This window comes from Meleagris gallopavo, chromosome 14, assembly GCF_000146605.3.
Source record: "Meleagris gallopavo isolate NT-WF06-2002-E0010 breed Aviagen turkey brand Nicholas breeding stock chromosome 14, Turkey_5.1, whole genome shotgun sequence".
NCBI lineage: Eukaryota > Metazoa > Chordata > Aves > Galliformes > Phasianidae > Meleagris > Meleagris gallopavo.
Genome location: NC_015024.2, coordinates 17962903 through 17968723, shown reverse-complemented (window position 1 = coordinate 17968723; position 5821 = coordinate 17962903). Strand labels below are relative to the sequence as shown.

At 48.0% G+C, this 5821-nt stretch overlaps 1 long non-coding RNA gene across 1 annotated transcript; it reads left to right on the top strand.

Moving 5' to 3' along the window:
• Nucleotides 1–70: 70 nt before the first annotated feature.
• LOC116217180 lies at nt 71–5607 on the top strand. Its single transcript, XR_004161345.1, has 4 exons — nt 71–793; nt 3733–3797; nt 4159–4245; nt 4881–5607. It is a non-coding gene; the product is annotated as an uncharacterized LOC116217180 (long non-coding RNA).
• Nucleotides 5608–5821: the final 214 nt, after the last annotated feature.

The following is a 5821-nucleotide window of genomic DNA, read 5'->3' as shown; positions in this document are numbered from 1 at the left end:
GCGGGGCGGGGCGAGAAGAGGCCACGCCCACTCGCCTCGCTCTTCCCCACGTAGCCCCGCCCCGCGGCGCGCTGCTGGTGCGGGCGCAGGGAGCGTGAAAAGCTCTCGGACGCCCTTGCGCGCACCTGTAGTCTCTCTCCTTGTACGTACCTTGCATCCCTAAGATGCTGCAATGGAGTGGCTATCTGTAAGGAGAGGGATCCCATCCACGCCCACAGCCACCCGCGGGAGGTGCGGAGGGCAGAGCCGGGCTCTGCTCAGCGCGGCCCTGAGGCGCAGCGCGGTACCCAGGAGCTGCTCCTCCCCCGGCCCTGGGCGCACGTAGGGGCGCGGGTCCACGTGCTGCTCGTTAACTCATCATTAGGCTCGGAGTCACCAGCTGCTGACAGAAGGGTGCGAGGCGCGGGTTCCTCCTCCCGGTGCTGCTGGCAGTTATTTGCGTGCTCGGGAAGCTGCTGGCACGTTGCGAGGGAAGGGATCGTGCCGTTCCGCAGCGCTGTGCCCTCGGGCGGTGCGCGCTGCCAGCAGGGCTGCCGGCCGGCTCCCACCTGCCGTGTGACTCCGGCTTTCAGGTGCTTTATGAACTTCAGCACGAGCGATGCGAAGGACAAAGGCGCAGAGCATAAGTGGTGCGTGCTGTGGGTAAAGCGCTGCCGATAAAGGCTGCGTTTGGTTTTTGCCCTCTAAAGGGAAGGGAGCTTTCATCTGTGGAGCAGTTGCTTGCAGGGGCTGCAGCTGCACCCGAGTCCGTTTCCAATTGAGGTGGTTGGAGATGGAGGAGATCGTCCTGCTGGTGAGTAAAGTGGTGCTGCTCCCTGAAACCACACTGCGTGCCTATGGCTGCTTAAAGAAGAGACTGGTGTATAAGATTGGAGAAAATAGGATGCCACGTCAACCCAAAGAGCAACCCGAGACTGAAAGTTGAGGACTTAAGCTGTCCATTTCCTTTGGGAACTGCGTATGGTCAGTTCCTATTCACTCCCAATTTCTGGTTTGTCTCTTTTTTTGGTTATCCCAGTTTGGAACTACTGACTTGTATTTTTCCCTTGGCAGTGGCAGGACAGAGGAGAACAATTCTCTGAGTTCCTGGGGCTCGATGCCAGAGGCTGGCTGGCACCATAGCAGCATTGTACATGTCAGCTGTTCTTTGTACCCTTAAATCATTATTTCCTATTTCTTTTTATTGTGCATTTAACCAGCCAATGTGAAGGCTGTGGGGACGGGGTGCTGTATTGCCTCCTTCCTCGTGCACTTTATTAACATAAGAAGATGGGAGTTCTGCACACCTCAGCAGCCTTAATGCTTTTCTTGACAAAAACCCCAACTAAGCAAGTAGGTGGCCATCAGGTGGGATGATTTTTTTCCCCTCCATCCTTATGTGAGGGCTGTGCAGTCCTATAGTGGTGTTCATGGCATGCTGCCCTCAGTGCCTCTCCTGGTATGCTGCTGGGATGTGATGCCTTTCCAGGAAATTACCCCAAAATGGGCCATGTGATTTATGGCAAGAAAGGCTTAAAATGAGGTAACAGGAAGTTAAATGTGTAACATTGGTTAATGGCTGGGATTTAGTCTTGAGGCAGTGATTTTTTTTTTTTTCCCCTGAAAGTCCAAAAGGTCATTCGGATAACATTAAACGTGAAGTTTTTCATATTCAAGGAAATTGAATTTTCAGAAGGAACTCATAAATGCCATCCAAAGAGCTATGCTGCCTTCCACAATGGCTGTGCTCCCATCAGTCCGGATGTTGCTTTTCCATCTCTCATTTATTACTGATGTAGAGGTAATGTCACAGCTGATGCTTCCTCTGTATTGTGGCTGGCTTCAGTTCTTTTCTGTTTCAGGGCAGAGAATTTATTTTCCCTCTCTCCGTGCAGTTGCTCCATCCTTTCACGCAGCATTAGCTGCATGCCATCCTCACACACCTTTTTACAGAATTCAGTTTTGAATCCTCATGGCCTCAGTGCTGCCCTGTTCCTCCCGGTCTCCTAACGTGTGTGAGTGTTTCACATGTGTTGGCAGTGCTTGTCTGGGCATTCAGAGTGCTCGTGATCTGCTCTGTGTTCACAACGCTAGAGGAGAGCTGCAGGTTTGTAGCAGAGGACAAGTGTTTTCCATATTTGATTTTCCTAAGCAGCTCAGCACTTGTCTGTCATTGCAGGCGATGCTGTCTGTGTTCCAGGCTTCTGCTGTTTGAAATTACACACCCAACAGGCCCCACTCTCTGCCAAGATCCATGAGGAACTTGTGAAACACTCACAAATAAACTTTTACACCACAGCTTGCATGTTGGAACTGCCAAGCAAGCAGGAATGGATGCAGCAGCCCTGTCTTGGTGCGGCTCCCTGCTGGGACCAGCATCACCTGCAAAAATGCATAGGTTTGTAGGGATAATGACTGGCAGCTTGTAGGTTTCTTAAGATTCAAGCATGTCAATGTGATACTGTACTAAAAAAATGCTGGCTTTGTTTTTTTTAATAGAAAAGTTTGATTGCTTCTGATTGCATAGAAAAGCTTGAAGGGCATAAATGTGATGAACCTCAAACCTATAAGGCAAACAACAAAGATGTGAAATACAACAACCACTAAAAGTTTGCAACCTGATGTCTGTATTTCTAGGCAATTTTCACAACATTAAGATAGCAGGAATGAGAATAGTGCTAAGATGGGAATTTAAAAAAGAATTTGCTCCTGCAGACTGCAAACGCATGCTTCTGTGTGGTGAAGGAGATGGAAGTGGTGGTTCTGCCAGCCTGGCACTCTGTGCAGTAGTGACAACTCCAGGAGCAGCTGCTGCAGTGCTGCTTGGACTGAGGGGGAGCATTTCTCTCTGCTGTCACCTCCCCTGAGCTGCTGGAGGCAAAACCCCACAGATGCTTTCCAGCCAGCAGTGCTCAGGCAGCGCTGCGTGCTCCTCCCAAACAACCCAGCTCCCACAGCCTTGAGAAGAGCACGGGAAAACATGAGACTTCCCAATGGACTGCACAGCGTCCTTTTTGACCACCTCCTTGTTCTCATCTTCTCTCCTTCCATGCCCTCTGGCTTCATACCCTTCTTCCTTCACTTTCTTCACATCAGCTTCACTCTTCAGCAGTTTTCCTGGGCCATCTCCATCTCTCTTGCATGGTCATGTGTGTGTGATGTTTGTTGCCATGTATGTTTGCACCACAGTTGCCTTCCAAAGTTTGCCTTCAAGCCTTCCAAAGGCTCTCGCTGGTGTGCCTTGGACAATAACAAAACAATGCAGCTCTCTGTGACCTGTCGCATGTGTCACTGCGTTTCTTCTCTGAAGCAGACATTAAGCTGCTTACTGTCCTGAGTGTATGCATAATCCATTACCCTGAACTGTGCTGTGGGGCTCTGATATGTCTTTCTGTCAAGAAGTGGTGTCAGGTGGGAAGATTTGGTAGGAGGGCTGTTACCTAAAAGAAATGTGGTGCCGGGCAAGTGGGGATGTGCTGCCCTGTGGTCCAACAGTCATAGCTCCTAACCGATGTGAGATTGAATAAATCTGTAAAAATAGCAACAGTCAGCTGGAATTTTTGGAAGAGAAATGATTATAGCTGAAGGCTCATTCGTGAGGTAAGTTGAGAAAGAGGTATTGCAGTTTGCATCTTGTGCCAACAGGTTTCTACTTTGCTGCCACTTTCTGTTTGTGAGCTGAAACACTGTGAGGTTTTCTTTTCACCTGGTTCTGTAGATGTTGAGTATTTTTTTTTTTTTTCAAAATTGCAGGAGCATGCTGGATTTATTCGGGAAGGCACCAGAGCTGCACATGCAAATTGCCACCGAACAGCCGTGTAAGCCAGTGACCAATTACATCAATAACTGGTTATTTGCATAATGCACTCCTAATTATGCATGCAGATATAATAATTGCAGGCACAAATGGTGTAAGTGATTGCAGGTGCAAAAGTGTGTATGCAGTCACGTGTGCATGGGCCACAAAACCATCTCTGTGTGAGCAGCTCTTGCACCAGTCTCCATGGCACTGGTACACAAAACCTGAGAATTAAGGTCTTTGTTTTGGCCCAGCGCAGCATTTTACCTGCTGATTGGGATTGTTGGTTTTTTGTTTTTTTGTTTTTTTTTCCTCAGTAGAAATAAACCAGCTCTTCAGTAGAACCGGTTAGTGTGATTCACCCTTCCTTTTATTGCCAGTTGTCTGCATGCAGGCAGAGCGCATCTTTATGTGGGGACTTCTGTAATGAGGAGCTGGGATGGCACCAGGCAGTGTTTTTAAAGCAGGTCAGTCACTTCACACACGATTCCACCTCACTTCTCTAATGTATTATTAATTGCAAAGCTTTTCCTTTTGGTTGATGTGTTTTCCCAGATGATCTGCTGTGTGAATGTTTCATGAGGAGGGACTCTAAGCTCATTTTATCATTTTGCTAGGAACCCCCCTCAAAGCTTCTTAGAAAGCCAGAGCGCCTGAAAGAAAATCGGAGTGTTTAATTGCAAGCCTATCATTTGTATTTACTGTAGGTGTAAAAGTGGCAACGTGCAGAATGTGAAACCCCTTCTGCTGCATTCCCATCCCATGCTAATGGATGAACGGCCACAAAGGCTTTTCCTCGTGGCTTCTGACAGCAGTGTGGGCCATCAGGAGCTGCTGCTGTGGCCTCCTGGTGTGGGGCTGGTGCATCCAGGCCAGGGCACACGGCTCACAGCCTGACTTGCCTCTTACACACAGCTGTGAGCAGCTGTGCACATCTGCCTGGCACTCAGTGCTTGGCTGCCTCTGGCTGCTCCTTGTTTGTCACAGGGACAAATACCTCTATTGCTTTTTCTTCTTTCTTTTCTTTTCCTGTACGTGCATACGGAGGAAGCAATTGTGAGGAGGCCAATTTGGAGCTGAATTTGGAATTCCTTATGAGCAGGGTATGGAGTCATTGTTTCCACCTTTGGGAGGAAGGTTGGAGCCTCGTCATCTGCTTCAAGGACCTGCGTAGGTCAGCACTGCATTTTATACAGACTGTTTGAGATACAGCTCTCCTTTACCGGGACAATAAAGTGAGTACAAAAGGACTAGCATAGGAAAACCTCTTGTGGCACTCAGAAGAAAAATCAAAATGAAGAGCTGTTGTAGATTTTATATGCAGTGCGTGTAGCCCTGCTCCACAAAGGCAGGTGTCTGTCATTGCTAACTAGTGAGATGCAGTGACTGCTCTCAGAGGGGCTGGATGGCAGGGATGCTACGTGTGAGTCCCAGCCTGGCAGCTGAGGCATTAAAGCACAGGTAACACAACTCAGGCTATCTGTGCACACGGGGCTGATGTTGCTCTTTGACTCCATTTCCTTCTAGTGAGTTTGTATTGCTTCTGATGTGTGTGAGAGCAAGTGCAGCCTTCCTCTCTTGTAGCTCACGTTAATGCCACTCGCTTGGGTTTGCTCAATACCCGAGCACCACTAACATAAAAACAATTTTGGGGTTGGTTTCAGAACTGCTTGCAATACCAAATGGCACAATCAGATGTTCCTCCACACCTTCCTCAGCTTCTGCTTCCAGGGTGGCAGCTGAAAACCATGCTCTCTTTTCCCTTTTTGCTCACCAAGAATGTTCTGCCCATCTTAGGAATTCTGTATTTCTTTTAATGTTACTTTTTTTTTCTTGCAGCTTGTTTGTCGAAAACCTTCTCAGTGTGAAATTAACTCTGAATCTCATTAAACTGATAAGGTATTGAGCTGGCATCTGTAGATCTAAAGACCTGCTTTATTACAGAGAAACCTCAAAAGGAAGTTATTTGGCCAAAACTGTGATATTTCTCTCAATGTTTCCATGTATTAACATCCTAATATTGAATCTCAATTATTGTGTCTT